The sequence below is a fragment of the Sus scrofa genome, chromosome 14 (genome assembly GCF_000003025.6).
Source record: "Sus scrofa isolate TJ Tabasco breed Duroc chromosome 14, Sscrofa11.1, whole genome shotgun sequence".
Classification (NCBI taxonomy): Eukaryota; Metazoa; Chordata; class Mammalia; order Artiodactyla; family Suidae; genus Sus; species Sus scrofa.
Genome location: NC_010456.5, coordinates 86,032,290 through 86,056,797, shown reverse-complemented (window position 1 = coordinate 86,056,797; position 24,508 = coordinate 86,032,290). Strand labels below are relative to the sequence as shown.

At 39.6% G+C, this 24,508-nt stretch overlaps 1 long non-coding RNA gene across 1 annotated transcript in view; it reads right to left on the bottom strand.

Moving 5' to 3' along the window:
• LOC102160043 overlaps window positions 1–24,508 on the bottom strand; it is a 331,107-nt gene that overhangs the window by 190,647 nt on the left and 115,952 nt on the right. The window contains exon 4 of the long non-coding RNA XR_002338552.1: window positions 12,113–12,181. This is a non-coding gene — a long non-coding RNA (uncharacterized LOC102160043). The remainder of the gene's footprint in view (window positions 1–12,112; window positions 12,182–24,508) is intronic.

Below are 24,508 nucleotides of genomic sequence, written 5' to 3'. Positions count from 1 at the left end.
TAATGGAAGGTCATTGAATGTCTTAAATAAGAGAGATGAGAGTTTGAATACTTTTCTGACGGTGAGGATGAGGTCATAGAAGGCCATTAAAATGCTTGGAAACCAGCTGTCCATCAGTGGCCCTTAGAATGTAGTTGAGAAGGTTGTAGATTATAAAAATCATGGGCTACCCACCCAAACGCTTAGAGAGGCCAGGTATGGAACACAGATGAGTGAAGCAGGATGTAAGAAAGCAGAAGCACAAGCTCGCTAGTAAATGCAACTGACTGTTGATCTGAATGGCCAGGGAACAGTTGAGGTGGTGATTGATTCTTGACCTCCCATCCATGGATGGGAGTTACTATTTCCCTTCCAGGTACAATGGCCACATATAAAAGCAGCATTGTCAGATCTTCTGGTTGTTTTTGGTTTGTTTTTGGTTTTCGATTTTATTTTCTTTTTAGGGCCACACCTGCAGCATATGGAGGTTCCCAGGCTAGGGGTCTATCAGAGCTACAGCTGCCAGCCTACACCACAGCCACAGCAAAGCCAGATCTGAGCCATGTCTGCAACCTACACCAGAGCTCACAGCAACGCCGGATCCTTAACCTGCTGAGCAAGACCAGGGATCAAACCCACAACCTCATAGTTCCTAGTCAGATTTGTTTCTGCTGCACCATGACAGGAACTCCTGTTTGTTTGGTTTTTTGGGGGGTTTTTTTTATAATTTTTTTATTTTCCCACTGTACAGCAAGGGGGTCAGGTTATCCTTACATGTATACATTACAATTACATTTTTCCCCCACCCTTTCTTCTGTTGCAACATGAGTATCTAGACAAAGTTCTCAATGCTATTCAGCAGGATCTCCTTGCTGTTTGTTTTTAATGATAGCTAGAAATCTGAATTATTATATGAACTCTCTAGATTTGTGTAATTTGGTAAGCAATTTATTTAAATGCACAAATACACATACTGAAGGCAAAACAAAATGCAACTTGATAAAGATGAGGTCCATGGGCTGCTAGTTCCAACTCCGAAAGGTATGTTCTATAGACTCTGCTTTTGGGGAGATCTGATTCAGAAGCCAGAGTCTCAGGCCCCTCAAGGCATCCTGTTGTTCCCAGCAGTCACCATCAGAGAGAAATGTGGCTCATTCTTGGACCATGGTCTTATCACTCTGACAAGGTGATTTGGCTCAGGGTGGGATGAACTCACCAGTTCTTTGCACCCTCCCTATCAGGATTACAGTGTGTAGCAATAAAGCTGGGAGTCCTCCTATATACCTCTGCACACACCACTTCCTACTGCAAGCACAGCAATTTTCTGTTGCAAAGCTTCCCCTGCATGCAAAAGAGTACTTGACTAGAAGGCTGCAGAATATGAACCCCTGGGAACAACCCTCTGTCAACGACAAAGGGAGTTGGTGCATGTATACTGCAGCTTCATCACTTCTTAGATAGGACAACTCTGGCAGCAGAGGTCCCCAGCCAATCTGAGCCCCAACTGCCAACAGTAGTAACTTACATTAGCACACCCTATATTGAGTTCCTTCCCTGCCTTATTTCATCTCCTCAGTCCCTTACTGGTGGATTCTGGCACAAATACATGCATTCAAGTCCTTGTCCCAGGGTCCCTTGGGACAAAGCATTCCACATTCCCCCTTGCTGAGTGGCCAGAGCAGGAGTGTTATTAGGATGAGTAGAGACATTTCCAAGCCCCTCTGCTACAGCTGGATTCTTAAGCATTGGGGGACTCTGTGACAAACAGGCTAATTTTTGCCCTTTCCAAGTCTTGTTTTATTAACAAAAGCATACAACTCTGCTTGAAACAAAATGTTTTTTAGCTCTCTCATAAGCAAGCTAATCCACAGACAAAGTGCTCCCTCTGCTTCCTCTCCCCACAACCCTGGCACAATTTGTTCAGGATCCTTGGTTGACCTTTTAATTGTATTTCAGTGGAGGATGGAGAGAAAAAATAAAAACCCTCGCATCTGCATTCATACAAGCAAATGGCCACAGCTTAGGGCAAAGTCTGTGATCAAAAAAGGGACAGGATGCTCTACCAGCTGCTTAGATAAGCTAGCGACCTTTAGAGCCCAGCGGACACCTAAGCTCTGCCCCCTCAGCTTTTGGGGAATCCCTTCAGCTGAGCTAATTGGAAGTTACTTGCATCTCTGTTCATCTGGCTTAAGAAGAAAGAGAAAGAACTAGGACAGAAACCAGCTGAGGCAAGTACTGAACTCAGCACACCCCTGCTCTGACTTCCAGGGCATGGAGACAGCTCCCCAAGGGACTGCCTTTCCCCTGCCTCCTTGCCTTTCTCTCTCTTCTTTCCCTTGTGCTTAAATGCTGATTTTTTTCTGAGTATTATAGCAGGTAGAGTTAAAATAAAGCTAGACTGGAAAGATACAGATGGCAAAGAATGTGGTTATCTCCCTTTCTGATGCATCTTCAATGCCTAGCACAAGTCTGCACATCGTAAGCATTTATTTAATCAGTATATGCTGAATAAGTAAGCAAATAAGTCCCAGGGAAATAGTTTCAACATAAAAAGAAAACCAACTAGTTATTATAATGTTAACCAATATTAAATTTAAGCAGACAAACACAACACACACATACAAACATCAGGTGCAGGAAGCAGCAGTGATCTAGATATGGAAGAAAGGTTTTAGGCAATATGTTTTTAGTTTGACAGGGATATGTTGCTCTGCCTCCTTTTTAATTTTTTTTTCTTTTTAAGGCCATGCCTGCAGCATATGGAAGTTTCCAGACTAGGGGTTGAATCAGAGCTGTGGCCGCAGGCCTACACCACCGCCATAGCAATAACAGCTCCAAGCCACATCTACTACCTTCATTGCAGCTTGTAGTAATGCCGGATCCTTAACCCACTGAGCAAAGCCAGGGACTGAACCCACACCCTCAGAGAGACAGCGCTGGGCTCTTAATCTGCTGAGCCACATTGGGAACTCCTGCCTCCTTCTTTTTTAGCTTATTCTCAACAGTTGTAAACAGGGTCTCCAGAATTCAAAAAATCCATTATCCATTTGCTAAATGGCTAAGCCACATTTGCCTCTGATTTGCTGGTTCAACAACTGCTCAAACCGTCTCTCAGTCTTCTCTCCTATAAAAGCAGTTGTAACAACAACACCCTCCTTAAGAGGGTCTTATGAGGATTAAGTAAATTGTTTCAGGAAAAATACATGAACAGGATCTCGCACACGGTAGACTCTGTTAGCTATTGTGATTATCTGAACAATCGTAGAGTGAACAAAATGACATGAACTTTCTTCCACTCTAAATCCTGTCAAATTATTCTTTACACCTTCCATATTCATTTGTCAGCAGTAGGAGTAACTAAAAACTGGTGACAATAACTTTACACATTTCAGAGAAACCAAACTAATATGTGTGTCTCCACCACTCACCAGCCCATCTCCACTCCACCCAGCATCACCTCACCAGGTCCTAGTTCAGAAAAAAAACTCTCTAAGAGTAAAACTGAAAGAAAATCCAGCCCTTATCATAGCCCCCTCTGCAGTCCCGGTGTAGGTATGGCAGGCAGACAGAGTAAGTGGGGCCATGACCCTGCTCTCCTTTCGCATGGCATTGGGAGAAAGCTGCTCTGAGTGCAATCTTCTCAGACCTCATCCTTTAGACTTCAGAAGTTCCTTAGAGGGTAGCCTCCAATCTCCAAACCTTAGGCTGGGAGGGTGTTCCTCTGATAAGAAAGAGCACTGTGAACAAATAGATACAAGTAAAGATGCACAGTACACACAACTCCCTCATATCAATCCTTCAGGATGCAGATCCTTCAGCCCCTGTGCAACCAGCTGGATTCAAGCCCTCTTAACAGAAGTAACACCCAGTCAGCCAGCAGAATCAACCCAAACCAAAGGAGCCCACTCACCGCTTAATACATATAACTTAGTTCTGGCTTTGTGGAACACATAGATGGATGGGGAATGAAGAGCTTTCTAACTCTGTAAATAACCTTTTATGATCTGATTCTCTGATGGGCTCTGTTCTCATTGGGTCTTATGAGAAGCTTCTCTGATAGCCCATACCAATCTATTTTTGTTAAAAGCATCCTCTCTATGCCATATTCCACAAAATCAGGACTTTGTTGTTATAGCTCTCTTATGGAGGGAGGGAGGGAGAGAGAGAAAATAACAGGGAAGACGACAGACAGAGACACATGGACAGAAAGAGACATATAGATGGAAAACTTGGGTTAGCTGTGTTAGCAAGGCAGCTTGCCAAATTAAACACAGAATTGGCTACTTAAGAATTCATGTACTTAAAATTTAAATATAAACAAAAATCAAAACTAAACAAAAATTGATTAAAACTAATTCCAGAGGGAAGACTTGACATTAGCTTTTAGGACTAATAATTAAGAGGACTGGAGAGTGTAACTATCCATGATATAGTTTGGTTTAAAAAAAAAAAAAAACAGCTGTGATGAATAAATTCTCATTGATTTCCGTGTATTCATTTTTTAGGGCTCCCAAAACAAAGCTGCCAACTGGGTGGCTTAAACAATACAAATGTGTTGTCTCAAAGTCCTAAAAGCTACACATCCAAGATCAAAGTGTCAGCAGAGTTGGTTCTTTCTGAGGGCTGCGAGTGACAATCTGCGGCATCACCTCATTTTCTGCCTTCATCTTCACATGAATTCTCCCCATATGTGTTTCTGCCACTGTGTTCACATGTCCCCTTCTTATAAGGACACCAGTCATACTGAATTAGAACCCACCTTAGATGACCTCATTTAACTTAATCATCTGCCATGACTCTACTTAAAAGTAAGTTCACATTCACAGGTACTGGGGGTTAGGTACTGGGGGTCACTATCTTTTTGGTGGATACAATTCAACCTATTGTTAGCTGAAGGCCCCTGTTTTTAGTTTTCAACACAAATTCCCCAAATGAGTAGAACTTTAGTTTAGATACATTTATTTCCTACAGAAACTCATTTAATTTTATACCTTGAACAATATTTTGTGATTTTTTTTTCTTTTTTTCTTTTTTCTTTTTTTGCAGAGCAGAACTTCCAAACTGTAGGTCAATTTAGAAACTTGACAAACTTTCTCAGGTACCACCTGTATGAGTTTCCTATGGCTGCTCTAACAAATTACCAGAAACTTGGGTGGCTTAAAACAACATAAATGTATTCTCTTACAGTTCTGAAAATCTGAACTCTGAATGGGTCTCACTGGGCTGAAATTGGGGTATTGTCAGGGCCATTTGCCCTTCAGAGGCTCTGAGGGAATATCCATTTCCTTTGCTTTTAAAGTTTCTAGTGTCCACTTGTATTTCTTGGCTTATGAACCCCCTCTTCCATCTTCAAAGTGTGTCATTCCAATCTCTGCTTTCATCGTCGCACTGCCTTCTGTTCTGTAAGAAATTAAATATCCACTTCCACCTTCCCTTTAGAAGAACACTTGGTATTAGATTTAGGGCATACCCAGATAATCCAGGACAGTCTTCCCATCTCAAAATCCTTAATCACATTTGTGAAGTCCCTTTTTCCATACAGGATAACATTCACAGGTTCCAGAGATTAGAACCTGGATATCTTTGGGGGATGTTATTCAGTCTAGCATGCCACCCATTCCAGATCAACTCAAATGACAGCACACTTCATTTTCACAAAGGAAAACCTTTCCCAAAGAGCATCAGTTTGCTAGATATTTCCTCAAATTTTCAGTTTTATTTTAAGATATACATTTCTCTATTTAATAACATATCAGAAAAGTCTGATTATAAGTACAATAATGCCCCATTAATCTATGCATGGAGAGATCTGAATTATAAGAATATTTGCAACTATTATTAACCTTCAATTCTGAAGACATAATTTCTTATGCATTAGCACTTTTACAAAATCTGTGCTCTATATTTCCTGCAGGATTCTGGGAATGCAGCAACTCCTCTTGGCAAACACAATAATTTCAAGTATTATAAATTAGACATGTTTAACACCTCTTCTTGGAGTTCCCGTCATGGCTCAGGGGTTAACAAATCCAACTGGGAAAGATGAGGTTGCGGGTTCCATCCCTGGCCTCAGTCAGTGGGTTAAGGACCCAGCGTTGCTGTGAGCTGTGGTGTAGATCACAGACACGGCTCGGATCCCGTGTTGCTGTGGCTCTGGCATAGGCTGGCAGCTACAGCTCCGATTAGACCCCTAGTGTGGGAACCTCCATATGTCTCAGGAGTGGCCCTAGAAAAGACAAAAAACAAAAACAAAAAAACAAAAAACCTCTTCTTTTAAATTTATTCCTTAATACTCCTTAATAATTTTAAGCCACTTTTACATGAACTCAGAACATGTTCCTGTCATAATGAATGAAAGAACAGATTTGCCACTGTAGAAATAAGACTACTGTTCAGAAAACATTCTTACTCTTCCCATCCTAACCTCTATGGAGAAATTCTGCTTTGCACCCATCGATGTTGAGCATAACATGTGGCTTTCCTTCAATATGGATATGGTGGAATAGGTCTGATCTGAGTTATCAGATCTGAGTTTAAGCTTTTAAAATGCTTGTTGCAAGTTACTGAGTATATGGTTGTATAACATTTTATAGCAATAGTAGACAAATACAGCCACTAATTATTTTTAATCATTTTAAACCAAGGGTAGCCCCAAAAAGCAACTGACCCTGATATTTGATTTTTATTAATGTAGGGATAAGACATGTAACATCAAACCATTCACTTTTATTAGAATCAGCATATTTATTATTCCTTAAATTATGTTTATAATTTATTATTAATATGAGCTATTCTTAATTAAGCTATCAAGAAAATAGCATGGTGTGAAATTTTACATATAATACAATCTCAACTATGTAAAAAAATTCATAGAAAAAATAATAGCGAATTATTGGGGGTAGAGTTTATTATCTGTGTATTCTGTTGTTCACTAAATATGACCTATACTATAGAATTTAGCTATTTACTACATATTATTCCATATTATGTTTATGATGAAGCTAAAATACGTAACTTGTGAGTGTTTGGGAGAGAAATTCTATAAAATTTGGTTGTGATGATTGCTGTACAACTACAAACATAATAAAATTCATTGAGTAATTAAATAAATAAAAATAAAATACATAACTTGTGATAGAGTATTATCTATTAAAATACTGATTCTATACTGTACATCTGAAACTAACATACTATTATAAATCAACTATACTTCAGTTTAAAAAAAAGGGGGGGGTTAAATTAAAAAAAAGAAAAGGACCAAAGTGAAGGAGCAGCCCTTATCTAGGGCATTTCCCTCTTGAAGCAGAGGCAAAGAGAGGAGGGTGATCCACTGTAGGCTCTTTAAGGTCTTGTTCAGATGTGACACACAACAATTCCACTCACATTTCAGTACCCAGAGCAAGTCAAATATCCAAGCCTACTGACAGAGGCAAAGCCTCATCTAGTCGAGGGAACCATAATCTAGAAGGAGCCCCACAGAAAGTAGAATGGGATTATTTGGCTGAATAGTAGTAAATTATCACATTAGACTTGTAGTTATCTAATTTATATGTTAGTTTTGTTACACAATATTTACTATCTGCAAAAATTTCAGTTTAATGAAATTTTTGCAATCTATGGAATTTTTTTTCTTATAATCAGATTTTTATTATACTCTGATCTTTAAAAGTGTCTAATAACGCCATTTTTAAAAAAAATTTATATTTTCTTGGGAGTCATTTTTTGGCTATTTATTCATTGCACAAACTTACAGCTGATGTGATCTTTTGATGGCTAAAATAGATTCACTCAGAAAACATTTCTGTCATGGCTTAATTAATTCACTCTATGACCCATATTAGTGGAGGTATGGAGACAGAGTGGAATCTTTACCACCCTGGTGGGCTTTTCTTTCCCCCACCCCCCAATAAAATCCCTCTGCTGTCATATACTCAATCTATTGCTGAATTTCTCACCCAGTTTTGGTATGTTAAGGGTCACCCTTTTTGTTTTACTGACTGTATAGGATTTTTCCCTGCTACACTGATAGAGCCATTTCAGCAAGTCATTGGAAGTAGGAGGGAGACAAAAGCAAGAGCTGTGGTCACAGTACTGATCATCAACTTAGAGACTTAATGAAGTAAATATTCAATCCAAGAAGCCAAAAAAAAAAAAAAAAAAAAGGTCCTCAAAGTGAAACATAGAAAATAGTAGAAAAATAATTGAAACATAATTTTTTTCCCTTTGACAAGACCCACAACATATGTAAAATCAAGCAAGTCTGATCAAGGAAAAGTGAAAGGAAATAGAAATGCACACTTTGGGGAATCATAAAGTAGGTATCTTCTCAGATATAGAAAAAAAAGATTTAATTCTATGCTCTTAAAAATATTTAATAGTTTAAGCAGAAAGATGGAAAGCATTTTAATTTGTTTTACTGGACTAGAATAACCCTGATAATAAAAGTTGTCAAATAGAACACAAAGAAATAATCTACCAACCAATCTTTCCACTAAATATAGAGACACATAAAACGATTAAAATTACAGGCTTGGGAATTAAATACATCTGTATTTAAATACTTGTATTTTAAAGAAATATTTTGTGACTTGGATACTTAACTATTCTAAATCCTTTCTCTAAAGTGAGATTATAATACCTACCTTAAGAACAACTGCCAGGATTTCACACTTTAAATATCTTACAATTTTATTTTCAATTATACCTCAATAAAACTGGGAGAATTATATTTTCAGAAAGAACTGAGGGTTTTAAAAAGTGATGTAAATAAGTTCTAAAATATTGTATACATTCAGTTTATGGCTTAATGATGCTGTTAATAGATGATGATGATGGTAGGGATGGTGGTGGAATTGCTACAACATCGAAAGTTTAGCAAACTGAATCCTGGAGTGTATTATAAAGTAGACTCGAAGAAGTCATATACAATTTACCTAGAAATGCCAAAAGAGTTCAACATTAAAAAAAATATTTATTTTAATTCACTATATTATTAGGTAAAAGGAGAAAAAATGTGAGACTATTTAAAAAATGCCAGAAAGCATTTGATAAATTTAAACATCCTCTTCTAATTAAAAACAAACTTAGGAAAATTTAACATAGAAAGCTACTTATTTAGTATGATTTGAAATTAGCCCTCTGATGCTCAACATCAGTAATTATTAGAGAAATGAAAATCAAAATGAAGTATTACTTCACACCAGTCAGAATGGCCACCATTAATAAGTCTACAAATAATAAATGTTGGAGGGGGTGTGGAGAAAAGAGAACCCTCCTGCACTGTTTGAAGGAAGGTAAGTTGGTACAACCACTAAGGAAAACAGTATGGAAGTTCCTCAGAAAACAACAAGTATGATCCAGCAATCCCATCCCTGGACATATATCCTCACAAAACTATAATTCAGAGAGATACATGCATTCCTACGTTCATAGCAGCACTATTCACAATACCAAGGCATCAAAATAACATAAATGTCTATTAACAGATTAACAGAATGAAGAAGATATGGTACATCTATCCAGTGGAATACTGTTCATTCACAAAAAATAATGAAATACTGCCAACATGGATGGAACTAGAGATTACCATACTAAGTGAAGTAAGTCAGAAAGAAAAAGATAAATGCCATATGATATCATTTATGTGTAGAATCTAAAATATAATACAAATGAACCTGTCAGTGAAACAAAAACAGCCTCACAGACATAGGGAAAAGATTTGTGTGACAAGGGGGTGGTGAGGTGGAAGAGGGAAAGACTGGGAGTTGGGGGTTAGCAGATGTAAACTTTTACAAATAGAATGGATAAACAACAACATCCTACTATGCAACAACAAGGTCCTACTATACAGCATAGGGCACTGTATTCAATATTCTGAGATAAACAATAATAGAAAAGAATAATAAAATGAATGTATATGTATGTATAACTGAATCACGTAGCTGTACAGCAGAAATTGACACATTGTAAATCAATTTTACTTCAATTAAAAATAATAAAAAATAAAATTTTGAAATCAATGGAAAACATTGTCCATATCTTGAAATATTCCCATTAAAGTCAGGAAGAAAGAGAAAACCTAGCATCACTGTAATTGTTGTGTATTTTTCTAAAACTTCTATTTTTGCCACAAAGAAAAAAATGTAATAATGAAAAGGAAGGGTCAAAATTATCATGCTTTTTGAATAATTGGATTGCATACCTAGACGAAATTAAAAATATCTGAGATATAGTAGAGTGGATGAGGATATTAAGAACATATTTAGACAAAAATCACAAAAATGTATGTTCAAGAAATTCATTGTACAATTTAGCAAGTAGCAAAATCACACATCCAACCTAAAAGCCTCTTAATAAGGGGTGGCTAAATAAAATTCTGCCATACAATGGAATACTAGTTTGGCTTACAAATAATGATGCAGAGCTAATTTTTTCAAAAACACGTACTTGCTTTTCAGAATTTTCAGATGATTTTGCAATAAGCCTGTATATATTATTTTTACATGAGAAAGCCAGAACTTAGCTATTTATTTATACTAACAAATTTTGGCAAAAACATAAGATAGTATATCCTCTCATTAAAGAGTAAATTTATTAAATTATTCTCAGGGCAAGATCATCTATATTTATTAAAAGTCTTAAAAATGTCTCTACTCAAAAGGATAATTACACCTCTAAGAACTACCTTAAGGAAACAATAAGATATGAAAATATGCACATCAAGGATGTTCAGTGTTTATCCAGTGAAGAATTGGAAGTACTGGGAACAATTCAAGTGCTCTGAGCTTGTACACTAGGAGGAACTGTGCTGGGCTCTTCTGTGTGCAGCCGGCCATTGTGTATTGCCCTGCTGAGTAGGAGAGCTGGAGTGTTTCTATACGATCCTGCCTCCTTTTGAGGCAAAAAGCCTGTTCTCTCTGTCACTACAAGCCCTCTAGGAATCCATGGCCTGGGGGATCATGACTGTTCTGGGCTGCTAAACAGATTGTTATTCAATTTGAATGGATTCCATGGTGTGGCGCCCAGCAGTCTGGGGAACATGGAGCCACTACCAGAAGGGTGGCCTGTGGATGCTTTGCTGCACACTATCTATTGCGCATCCCCACCATAGAGCAATGTGGAAGACAGATGGTCCCCTGGGGCAACTCTGCAAAGGTGACTGATGCTGAGATGCAAGGGAGACTCAGATGCCCCCAAAGCCCCCATTTTCCTTTTTAGCCCATGTTACAGTTTACCTAGTTTGGCAACGGAAGCAATTACTTTACAAGTATCTATACAGATTTGTCTTTCTTCTACTCAGACCAGAAATATCAAATTTTGTCAAGAATTTACAGACTGTTTTCTGATTCCAAAGTTCATGAGGTATGTCAATCACTCTGAGGTGGGAGGGGCCAATGCAAATAAACCAGAAGACAAACAGTGAAGGCACAGGGCGGGACAGAGGGTAAGCATATGATATTACCTGAAATATTACCCCGCTACACAGCCATTATTTCATTTAATTTTCACAAGAAACATTCTATACTCAGGATATAGTCTTATTACTTATAAAACTAAATAGAAAATATAGATTTCATCTTGGTGATCAGGAAAATGAACGTAACCTAGTTAAGACCCATGTCTAGATTCATAGTCCATAAGTAATAGACCCAGGTTTTCCAATTCAGGTTGTCCAATATCAAAGATCATAAATTTAATCCCTAGCCCATACTGACAGAGCAAAGAGGTAAAAAGACTGGATAATGAATAAAAACTTTAAATTATTAAATCTCATCTAGCCATTGTAGATGACTGCTTAGAAGATAACTTAACTGCATAGGAATACATCACAATAGATAAAATTAAAAATTAGATCAATTTTTAAATAAATTATACATGCACTGAAAAAATACTAGAAATACAGTGAACCCTACACTGGTGGTAACTTTCTGGTAATTTTCCTTTCTCTATATTTTTGAATTTCTATGAGACACAGTATTTGTACAACTAGAAAACAATAATAAAAGAACTTCCCACATGGGCTTCTGTGCTAGTAACTACATAAATGTCAGTATAAAGCAGACCTTTCATTTTGGAGCATGCATTTTCAGATGGTAAATAACTGAGCTACAGGAAGAATATTAGAATTACTTACTGTAAGTGAGGTCTTCAAGGCACTTTAGAGATCATTGCATTTAACCTCTTCATTTTACAGATGAGGAAACTGAGAGAAGAATAGGAGAAGAAAGTCAGCATCCTTGACCCAATAAGCCATCGCCCTCTTAACAAAATTGAGAATGGACATTAATTCCTTAAAGTGTTTTTGATCTCTTGCCCTTCAAAAAATCAAAATTTAAATTTAAAATGTGATCCTTAGCCTCTTCCCTAAGAGCAAAATTTACCTAGCAGAGAAAAAAATTAATGTTTTGCAGTGTTCATTTTCCCTTTAAAAGCTAGATATTACAAAAAACAAAAACAAAAAACTGAAAGCTATCCCTTCCTCTCCATCAAAACAAGTGTTGTTCTTGCATTCATTAGCTGCAAAGAAAAAGACTCCTTGGAGAACAGTTTTGTTCTTTCATGTATGTGTGCATGTGTGTTATTTTTGATTATGAAATCATTAGACATTCATTGTAGAAAATGTGGAAAATCCCAAAAATGATACAGAGAATCTCAATCATGTATTATATTCACTCCAAAACAATGATAGTGAACATTTAACATATAGTTCCAGATCTCTCCCTTCTCTCTTTCCCCTTTTCTCTTCTTTCAATAGCTTTTTTCAAAATTTTTTCTTAGGCCACTGAAAAAAGAAGCAGTTCTCTAACATAACTGCCCAGTTCTGACCTCTGACTATCCCCCAGCACACTCAGGTAAGATCTTGTGGTGACCGAAGTAGTTTCGATTGTTGTTCAAAAACATTTGCTCTTTGCCATGACCACAACCTCCATGGGAATAGGAACTTCCATTCCCACAATGTCCATCCCAGCACATGATTTGCCTTTACCAATGAGACACCTGAATGATGAAACAAAAGCTTAAGATGTGCTTGCATGGGGAGGCTTGTCCTCTCCTACTTGTGCCTGTGAGAAAAGTGGCTGCTGCCCCTTCTGTGGGGGGCCCAGAGTAGAGCAGAGATGTCTCAGGGAAACTGCATGCTTGAGGCAAGGAGCAGAGTCACCCCAGCAGACCCAGAGAAGAAAGAATAAATGTTTGTTGCTTTAAGCCACTGACCATTGGCATTCAAACATAGAAAGGTACCTCAAGACAGAGTCCACACTACAGATGCTGCACAGGATCCTCATTGATGCACTTCTACATGTCGAGAAGGAGATTTTCCTCTCTTAAGTTCTCTTTGACTTACTTCAAATGGGTGATACTCATCTGAGTATAGAACTTCCCCTCATCAGGGTGGACCCCTTAAGAATACTTTTTCCACCACCATGGCCCTCTATTTTCCTTCGGGTACCATGGTGGCCCAATGAAGATTTAATTCATCATAGCAGTAACTTTTTTAACCTGACTTTCCTTGCATCACTTATCCCTTCTACTGAGACATCTTCATCTCCTTACTCTGTTTTGATTTTACGCCGTCTCCTTTGGAAGAAGTGAGCCTGAATTCCAACAAGCAAGTGAAGGAAAAATAAGCATCAACGTCTGTAAGACCTAAAGTTAAAAGGAGTCCCATGAATGTACATCCTAGAAAGGAAAGCAGGCTGAACACCTAATGCCCTGGGGGGAGGGAGAGAAATTCACATGCACATAGATTGACGAGTGGGTGTCTCATCAGCAGATCCAGGCTCTGGTAGACCCCAGCCTCTGTGAGACTCTGTAGAGACATCTGGTATTTTTTTTTAACTTTCCAGACTGGCTCCCCTTTCATTTGGTTAATGCGCCCCAATCCCTTATAGGAAAACTATTCCCTTTCCCTATTGCATGTAATCTTGGAAGGAATGAACCAATGAAATCCATCCTCCACTGGCCATGTTGAGCATGTGACCCAAACTTGGACATTCAGACTTGTCTAATTAAGATTTTGATTCTTGCCCACAAGGGTGCCAAGAAGGAAAACTCTCAGAAATGATACATCCTGAAGTACTGAGAAATTGTCCATTAATTCCCACCTCCTAATTCCTTCTTCTTGTGCTCTGTAGGAACTTGTCCTTCCAAAAGACTATTGCAAAGTTTTATCTTCAATTCAGTATATTGTAATTAAGTTCCTAGTTCTTACCGTTAGTCTTCCAGTGTCTGATGTTTTCCACCAAAGAAACTCAAACAACATAGCACAAATTTGGAAAACGGCTGGGTTGATACTCAAGCTAGAATTGTCCTTATTGCATTTTGCCTTTTTAAAAAATATCTCTCATAGAAAAAAATCATCTATGTTTTTATGATAATATACTCTTGTAGTACAAATTTTGAATAATTCATAAAAAGCAAAAATGAAAATGAAATCTCCTGAAATCCTACTTGAGATTATGAGCACCACTAACACTGCTTTGACCATCTCTTCATATTTCTTTTTGCACAGCTTCATGTAATTTAACATGAATGGGATTGTATCGTACATGCTGTTTCTATGGTGAATAACCTCTTAATGCAGTTTTTTTGTTTGTTTTTGCTTCTCTCTCCTTTTCTGCTCATCTACCACTGCCAATATAACCTAACTGACACCTTTTCATAATCTTCCTTCTATTTAATAATTATATACATATATATTGCATGTACAAATACACACAGATACTTTTTCTGTTGTTTAAGAAAAATAGGACCATATGACTGCATTTTGCCTTGCTCACTTTCACCCTTCATAGCTAAAATCTATCCAAGTTAACTTATTTCCACAGTCAGTGAACATTCAATTTTGTGCACAAGCCAACATTTATCCAACCATTCTCATATTGATAGGCATTTATTTTTTTAGTTGTTGTTCAGTCACTAGATTAATGAAGCAATAAACATTTCTATGAAAACGAAAAGAAAATGATAAAATTATTTTTGCTGGTAATATGATTGTATACCTGGAAAACTCTAGAGACTCCAGTTTAACAAAAAGAAATGAGTAAGAGTATTTGATAAAGTGACTGGGTCCAAAACAGGTATAAAAAAATCAATAGCATATTTCTATGCTAGACATAAATGGACGAAAAACAATCAATTCATGGTAGCAACTAAATGAAATAGATTTTTTAGGGATAAATTTACAAATAAAAGTATTATGCTTATAATTTAAAACTATTAGGCCTTAAAGGACATGAAATAAAAAATAAAAGAAAGATATTTGTGGGATATAGACAATATCATTAAGACATGATTTCTCCCATAATTAATATGGGATATATAAAAATACTTAATTCATTTAATTCAATTCCAATTAAAATTCCAAGCCTGTAGTTTTTCTCTTGAAACAAGATAAAGTCATCTTTAAATGTACCCCAATGTTCACTGCAGCACTATTTACAATAGCCAAGACATGGAAGCAACCTAAATGTCCATCAATAGAGGAATGGATAAAGAAAATGTGATATATATGTAGATATATATATATATATATATAATGGAATATTACTCAGTAATAAAAAAGAATGAAATAATGCTATTTGCAGCAACAAATACCATATGATATCACTTATATCTGCTTAGCAATTTTAATAAATAAAATTAATTTCCTGTCCCGATCATGCCTCTGAACATAATCCTGTCTTTTACGTGTCTGAGACCCAGATCAGACTATAATTGAGGGGATCGGGGACTAAGGGAAGAGGGAGTTAGGGAGATGGTATCAAAATTTTGTTCTCTGAGGGAAGCTCCCATTATTCACAGGAGTAATGAATTCCTCAAAGGAAAAGGATGTGGGTGGCATCTAATATCCTTGCTCACAAAAGAAAGAAGTAATGCTGCCTGTAGAAGAAGGGGCCAGGGTCTTTGAAAGACAAAACAGGGGCATGAGCTCTGTTCTGGGGTGGTCCCAAGGTGGGACTGAATTTAGTGCTCATAAGATCTCAACTCAAAGAAAGAAAGAGAAGTAGTAGGAACAGTAGGAAATGAGACAACAGGACTAGGAAGGGAGAGTGACAAATGTGATGGAATGACAGACTAAGAGGAAGGGCATGACTGGTTCCAGGAAGGAAGAAGAATCAAACACTGGACTCCTCTCAGCTCAGACCTTTCTCATCAGCCCAAGGACTCACCATATATATTTTGCCAAGCTGACCTATAGTTACAAGATGACACAGAGAGATGCCTGCTGTCTCCCTCCAAGTCAGGCCTACCATTTGGGACTCTCCCTTTGATTCCAGCAGCATAAGCAAAAGATAATTGCATCTCGGTTACAACACTGATTTGGCTGAAACCACCATCCTTTGTCATTCACTTTTAAAGATTTTCACTAGCATTTACTGAGCAGTAACTTTGTGCTGGCTGTAGAACTGGGCTCTGAGAATTCACAGTAGATGAGAAAACCCTTAGAAGCCACCGGAATGAGCAGTGGAGGGTGGTCAGGAAGTATTAGGGATACCTTTAAAATAAAGGTAAGAATCCAGAAGTTATTTTTTAGAAGATAGAAGTATTACTATATATTTTAATAGAGAATTATATGATTATTAAAGTCAATAGATAAAACATAGATTGTGAAAACATTTATAGCAGAGATAAATAATATGACAAAACTTCCCCAAAATGTACAACAGAAAGACAACTATCCAATAGAAACACGAAGATACAATGAAATTCACAGAAGGGAAAATGCATTCAAGAAACATGTTAAGATACTCAACCTCACTAGGAACAACAGAAATGCAAGTTAAAGTAATCTCTCTTCACATTCATCTGGGCCTGAGCAATTACAGACTAGGTTTGGTGGAACTTAGGTATCAGTCTTTTACAGGCTCTGTGGGCGTTCTGGTCTATTTGCTTCTAGTTAATCCATGAAGGCAGCCTCAGCCAAAGGTCTTAAGTGACGCCGTTCAAGTGAGATGGGCCTGGGAAAACGCCATCTGGTGGCAGGCCCAGGGGCTTTGCCCATCCCTCTCCACCACAGTGTTCAGGTTCCCCCTACACTCCGCCTGGACAAGTCGGTCTAAGAATGGGAGGCACCTCAAATTTGACTCGTGCAAAGAAATGTTGCAGGACATTGTCACTGTGCCAGTCAGAGAGTGTGGAATTACAGCCAGCTGGGCAAGACCTGAACTAGAGTTGTATTTTTGGGGTGGATGAGAGGATCAGTATCATTCTGCACCCCAGTATTACCCTCTTTCCCACATCCTAGCCTAGTCTCACTGTCTATATCATGGGATCAACTTTTCCAAACCTTCAAGGCTACAGGTTATATTCTACCACCACTGGATTTGGATTGCAGGCTTCAGACAGTCTTCCTGACTATGGTCTCTCTGGTTCTCCTTGGTCCAGGTCACAGGAAGCACCTTACTTCCTTACAGTGTCTTAACATAAGCTGGTCTCCACACTGGCCAACCAATAAACCATATCTCCATATGTTCTCGCTCTGACGCAGTCCTCTTTCCTAGAATTTAGGCTGTCCATTCGACTCTCTTTTAACCCAGAGAATACAGTGCAAGTGACACTTTCTGACTTCCCAGGCTGAATTATATTTAGTCTTTCAGCCTATACCTGGGCCTCTTAATTCAATGTTTCTTGTAATTTATCAATCCTTACCTCCAGTTTTTCCCCAAGATCTTAGATCACCTTTACTATCATTATGTTAAAGTCTTTTTCATGGAGGCTGCTAATCTACAGTTCACTTAAAGTGATTTTGTCTAGTTCCCTCATCTGGCTTATATTCCTCTCCCTTATCATTTTGTATAGCTTTTCATCTGGCCTTCTTTTTGCAGGCTACAATGTCGTAGCCTCTGTTGCTCCTGGTGTCTGTTCTCTTGTGGAGGAAGGTGATACAGGGACTTGTTATAGGCTTCCTGATGGGAGGGACTGGTGCCTGCTCACTGGAAGGTGAAGCTGATTCTTATCCCTGTTGGGTGGGGCTTTGTATCTGGGTATGATTAGAGGTAGCTGTGTGCCTGGGAAGATCTACTAGGCAGCGTGTTTGCTGATGGGTGGGGGGGCTGTGTTCCCACCCTGCTTGTTGTTTGGCCTGGGGCTTGTCAGTCCCATGGCTGCTGCCAGGTTTTTCCAAAATAGCAGCCTCTAGGGGAGCTCTCACATGGATAAATATTCCTGGGACCTCTGCCTCCAATGTCCTGCCCCCACAATGAGCCACAGCTGCCCCTTGCTTTCCCAGAATACCCTCCAATACCCACAGGCAAGTCTGACCCAGATTCTCATGGGGTCCCTGCTTTGCCCTGGGGCACAGTGGACATGGAATCCTGTGTGCGCCCTCCAAGAGCAGAGTCCCTGCTCCCCCACCCCCAGTCTTGTGGAGCTCCTTCACATAAGTCGCATAGGACCTCAACATACTCTGAGGGCTCCCCCTCCTAAAGCCAGACCCCGGGGCTGGGGAACCTGACATGGGGTTCAGAATGCTCATTCCTGTAGGAGAGCCTCTGATATAGTCATTTTCCAGTCTGTGGGTCACCCACCTGACCTGTATGAGATTGCTTATATCGCGAAAGCGCCCTCCTACCGTTTTGATGTGGCTTCTTCTTTGTCTTTGGATGTAGGATACCTTTTTTGGTAGTTTCCAATCTATTTTATTGATGGTTGTTCAGCTGTTATTTGTAAATTTGGTGTTTTCATGAGAAAAGATGAGTTTAAGCCCCTCTACTCTGCCATCTTGTACCCATCTCCACCTGGGCCTCTAGGAATTCTGGGAACAGTCCCTCTTAAACTCAGCTGCCAGTCTTTGAGAATCTCAAGTCACGTGGAGAGATCACATGAAGGCACTCTGGTCAACAGCCCAGCTGAACTCCCAGAAAGAAACCTACATTATCTTCAAGCCCTGTGAGTGAGCCGTCTGATCATCCAACCCACTGAATCTTCAGATGACAGCCGACCCAGCCACCATCAAACTGCAACATGACAGACTCTAAGCAAGAACCACCAAGCTAAGCCCAGGCAACCTGCAGAACCATGCCAGATCACTATAAATATGTGCTTTAAGCCACTGAGTTCTGGAGTGATTTGTAATATATATTAGACAATCAGAACAGGCCTTACTAAAGATGGGGAGAAGTGGCCAAGCTCAATATCCTGATTTTATTACAAGATTCCTACTGCTGCAAGTTTGAAAGATCAGTAGTCTGAATCTCAAATACCAACACATGACAATTCAGCCAGTTAATTCATTACTGCATAACAAGGTGCGTTAATCCCTCTGCCTGAAAGAGAGTGTTTTCCACCCACAACCTTTCCCAATATGCCAATTTAGTCAACTCCGTACGTATCAGTGCTTGACAGTTTCAACTCCTGCTTCCTGGTGCCAAATTCTACATTCGGTTGAAACAAAGAAAGGACTCATTCCAGAATGGCTTAAATATAGAGGAAATCTTTTGATTCACATAATTTAAAAGGGCAGACTTTATTCTGCCTCCAGGAAGACTCACAAGATATTCCCTCTGTTCTTTTGAGATCCATTTCCTCTTCAGGTCCTCATCCTGGGCTCCCAGTAGCTTTAAACTTCCCTCAGGTCTTTAGCAGTTACAAGTTTCATATAATTACAAAGATTCAATTTGAAGCCTGGCCCAAGCTTTTACTAACCTATGACCTTGGGCAAGTTGAAAAAAGCTTTAATTTTCTCTTCTGTAAAATGGAGAAATTAATCATAATATATCTCATAGGGATTTGAGAATTAAATGAGTAAATATATATAAAGCACTTAAAACTGTGTCCACCAGTGAGTGAGAGCCCTAAAATGTTAGCACTGTTGTTGTTATTGGCAGTAATGAAATAGAGTTTTAACTAAAGAACAACCCCCCTTGGCTAAGAAGGCAGCTGCAAGCCTTTCCAGCTATGCTCGTCACTATACCACCCTTCTTGCAATAATGTAACAACTGTGTGCCCTATGTCCAAGCCAGCAGCCCTGCTAATCATGTACCCAGCATTGCTTATCAGTTCCGCTTCTGTAACCTTGCTCGCTCAGTTTCTTAGGGAGGAACACTGTCTGCTTGGGGATGGGGGGAGGTCCGGGATGCTTACATGGGAAAATCAAGACCTTGTAGCGTGTAAAAGTTACTGAGAACAAAGACCTGGTGCTCAGACTCTGGAGGTGACTCCTCTGAGCCCGCACCAGTGCTGAATAAACCTTGCTTTTCCATATCTCTGAGTGCTGTTTTTCCCTTCCATTGCCATGGTTTTTGCGGTTTCCGCAACAGTAACAGTAAAAGTAGTAGCATTAGCAGTAGCAGTAACAATAGTAACATTCTCTACTTCCATCCAGTACAGCAGAGAAAAAGGAATGGATGTTCCAGCATCCCATGAGGTTCCTTGGCTCCTTTGGGGTTCCTTGAACCCATCACAGGGTCCCAAAGGTGAAATACACCAATTGCCTCAAGGGGCTTGGAGTGATACCTGGAGACAATGTGGGGTGAATCCAATTAGGCTGGGAAAGAAGGGCTCTGCCAGGAAGGGGAAAAGGGTCATGGATTCCATAGAGGCAATAGATGTCCTCTAGTAAGAGGAAATCTCAGTCCTCAGGCTTCATTGCCATATGGCTGAGGCCACCTTGGCTATGCCTCTTCTTTCTTCAAAGGCCACTCATGAAAAGACTAACCTTAATTGGTCTGATCTAGAATAAGAGACTTTCTCATTCTGTTCTGAGCATTTCTGTGTGTGGAGACTGTGCTTCACAGAGATGGGGCATTGACGGGGCAGCAGGGGAGCTGGTTGGTTCTGCTTCCCTGCCACTGACTCCTTTTTCCCACACCACAACCTTTCCAGATCTGCCGTAGACTAAGAGAGGGGCTGCCCTGCATTCTGAGGTCTTTGCCAGGACCACATCCTCTGTATAGGACCTTCCTGCTCTGGTGAGGAAGGAGCACGCCTAAGTATAATTCCAAGTGCCACACTTCAAGCCCTTCCAACTCCAGGAAATTATTTTCATAGTGGGTCCAGGTGGATTTGTATTTTCCAGAGCAAGACTGGTTTGTGCAATCTGTAGCCCATAAAGCCCTCCCTGCGGTGTGAGGAGAAAATGCCACACTACAAATGATACATGTTGTTTCTTGGTCTCAATAAAACATTTGTCTCTCTTGTACATAATTAATTGTTCATTGAAAGCATGATGAATTATAGCTGCCTATAATTAATTTACTAAGAGACTTCAGTGAAATATGACTCTGAGTCTTTCTCCAGACTTATTTTTTGTTTTAGCAAGCTGAGGCAGAATTGGATCCTGTGCAAATTCTTCTGCGGCCTGCTGTGTTTTAAGCAGGACAGATTGGTAGGGTGGGACAGGTTTGGGGTTAGGCATGAATGGTAGCATAATCAAAGGATGGCCTCCCTGGGGACAGCATCTGGCATTTGGGTTATCCATCTTTCCCAGCACAAGGGTGAATGGCTCTTCAATTCTGAAGGATGAACCCATCCATTTGGGCAAACATGAAGGCAGTGGAAGGAGCAGAGAACTTGCCTCAGCCCCCAGAGAGAAGTCTTCACCTGGGCTATCTTCAGGTTGAAGACATGTCCCATGAGGTCATGGCCAATCTGATCTTTCCTGGATGTTGGGGAGGGATGGGAAAGTAGTTTATCTTTTCAGTGCAAGTTACCTGAAGGGGCTCCACCTTGTCCAAATACACTGCAGAGAGCAGAATAAAGGCCCCTGAAGATAAATGACACACCAGGTGGAGCTAACACCTGAGGTCCCCTGAGTTCATCCTATCACATCTCACAAAAGGACCCTCAGAGGGATGATAATGCAGTATTCCTAGGACACACTGGCTCACCTCTGACTGGACTACCTCTAATGGCACAGAAACAACCACCTCCCCTAGATTACCCTCTTCACCCCTACTTTTACCTCTACTTTACCCCTACTTTATCCTCAGAACTTCCAAACTGGGAGGGAGCTGTGCCAAGGATCAGAGAAAGAACTATTTCCACCATAGTTCGTCAAAATCACCATAGCTTATCACCTTTCCTTTGATTTTTCAAGCTGTCAAGATCTCTTTCCCCTGCCCCACCCATGTTGTCTGCAGGTTGATGAGGTCTGTATTTTATGAAGCTTTATATATGAAGCTACTTTTACAGTCAGTTCCATTTATGAGTCACTTTCTTCCCAGGCTCACTGTTCATTCTTACACATCCTCCTCTCTATTCAGAAGCCCCCTCCTCATCTATACCAGTTGTTCTCCATCTGCACCCAGCACACCTGTCTCTACTGCCTCAACCTTATCTTTCATCCTATTCTTACCCCCTCCTCCTTCCTCTACACAGATTTTCTTTCCATCCCATCTTCACTTCATCCTCACTTTATCCTCCACCACTCTGCCTTCAAAGCCTGTCCCAGCCTCATATCCTACTGTCACGATAGCCCTTCTCTCTCCCCTCCATTCTCACACATGCTTCCTCATCCTCACATCTGTTTTCTGTGGAGCACTCTCCATCCCCAGACACGCTATCATATCACCTCACCTGGAATGATTTTTACTTCTTCTCTAAATAGAGATCAATACACTCCAGTCCTGCCCAACCCAGAGTTTTCTCTGCCTAAGTGTCCAAAGCTTGGAAACTGGGGCCTACCCTTTCATCAGTAGTCATGTAAGGAAACAAGCAGCATCTCTACCTTTGCGGGGTGTGAGGAAACCCTGAATGATGCCTGTCCTCCTAGGGACCATCTTTCCAGGTAATTCCTGGGACAGTTTGGAGGCATATAAAGATGCATATGTCATCCTTCAGCATCATTATAGTCCCCATAATAGCCTTGGAAGATGAAGAATGAACTTTCTTGGTAAAGGACAAGCTGGAGCATCCTTTATCTTATTTTTTGAGAGAGACTTACTCTTTGCCTTTATGACCTTCCTAAGCAAAGAAGCATTACAATCACCAATAATCATGTTCACACAAAGCACAAGAATTATGATATTTCCATCACACAAAAGGCAGAAACAAGAAGAGCATGAGTGAGAAAAAATTAAGTGTCTTGAAATAAGGAGAAATGATAAAAAGCTTTGATGACTTCTGGTGTAAAATGATGGCTGGCAGCAGCTTCCAGTACAAGCTCTTCCAAACTCTTGCTAACATACAGATAAGAACCCAGAGAAAACATGAAAATAAAATATGGTAAACTAAGTCATGCAGACTTAGAGAACAAAGGACTCTCATTTTGATTTAGATAAAGCAGACTTGGTAAGATCCTAATAAGGTTTTCATCAGAGAAAAATCCCATTTTAATGTTACACAACAGAGACCATATGCAAAACTGAAGGAAGAAAAGGAGTGCCTTCTCTGTAATTTGCTGTTTTACCCAGAGACCTGGGAACAACCAGAAAACTGGGAAACAAGCCCAACTTTTCCACCGAAAATGGTGCTCTGTAAAACAGGCTGAACTCTGATTCAATTTTCCTTCACCCAGACACATATTTTTAACAGAGGTATAAAATGCATATTCCAAGAAAATATTGAAGCAAAACCATAGCTGAAGCAAACTGATATTGCCAATGCACTGCAGAAGTGTGGTACCTACAAGTGAAGTGTTGTAAATAAGGGCTGAAATTCAAAAGACACTGTAATCAAAGTCTACTGAAATTGTAGTCTTCATTGCCTCATCGCACAAGGTACTGAGGGTTGGCAAAATGAATTCATTCAGTAGAGAGAAGACATACCAGACACAAATGCGCATCTTAACCTCATTCTGACCATAGATTTAAGATGGTGACCCAGGGCACTCACCATCCAAGCGCAAAGCCTGCTACTATTAAGTGTCACTTGAGAGATACTCAGATGATGATGAATTATATGGAAATGTCCTAATTCCCAGAATTCACAGTCACTTATCTTTTTTCTGACTCACCTCCTGAGAATAGAACATTTATTACTTGTGATAACCACATCTCCTAGCTTGAATGCATCTCTGGAAGGCCCTCTCCTGACTCTTTACACAACGGAATGCATGGAATTTGTCTCTCACCTGTTACAGCGATGGGATGTAGACTCTTAGGAACACCAAAGGCAACAATGCTGTTTCCATATCAAAGCTACAGAAGAGAAAAGGTATGAAAATAGAAAAGGCCCACTTAGCTCGGGCAGGAGGGCCAAACCTCCATGTTCAATATGGTTACATGTCTGCCCTGTTCTTAACCCCAATAGAACTTGCACTGGTTCCTATAGACAATTAGGAAGAAAGACTAAAACAAACTGAAATGAGAAAAGAAACACGAGAGTTACAATATTAAGCCTATTTTTTTTTTCAAAGGGCTTCATTACCGTCTGCAATCTTGTCCCAGCAGCAGCTCTGCGGAGAACCTGCAACATCACTGATGGTCACATTAGTAAGGTCATCCAAATTCTCTCCAAATCTTGTGGCAGAGGCTAGCCACCATAAATGGAGGTGGAGAAATGGCACCAAGGAGGAATCAGGTAAGCAGTAGAGATGAAAGAGCCTCAGACCGAAGAGAGACTGCATACTCGAATGTGATGACTTCCAGTT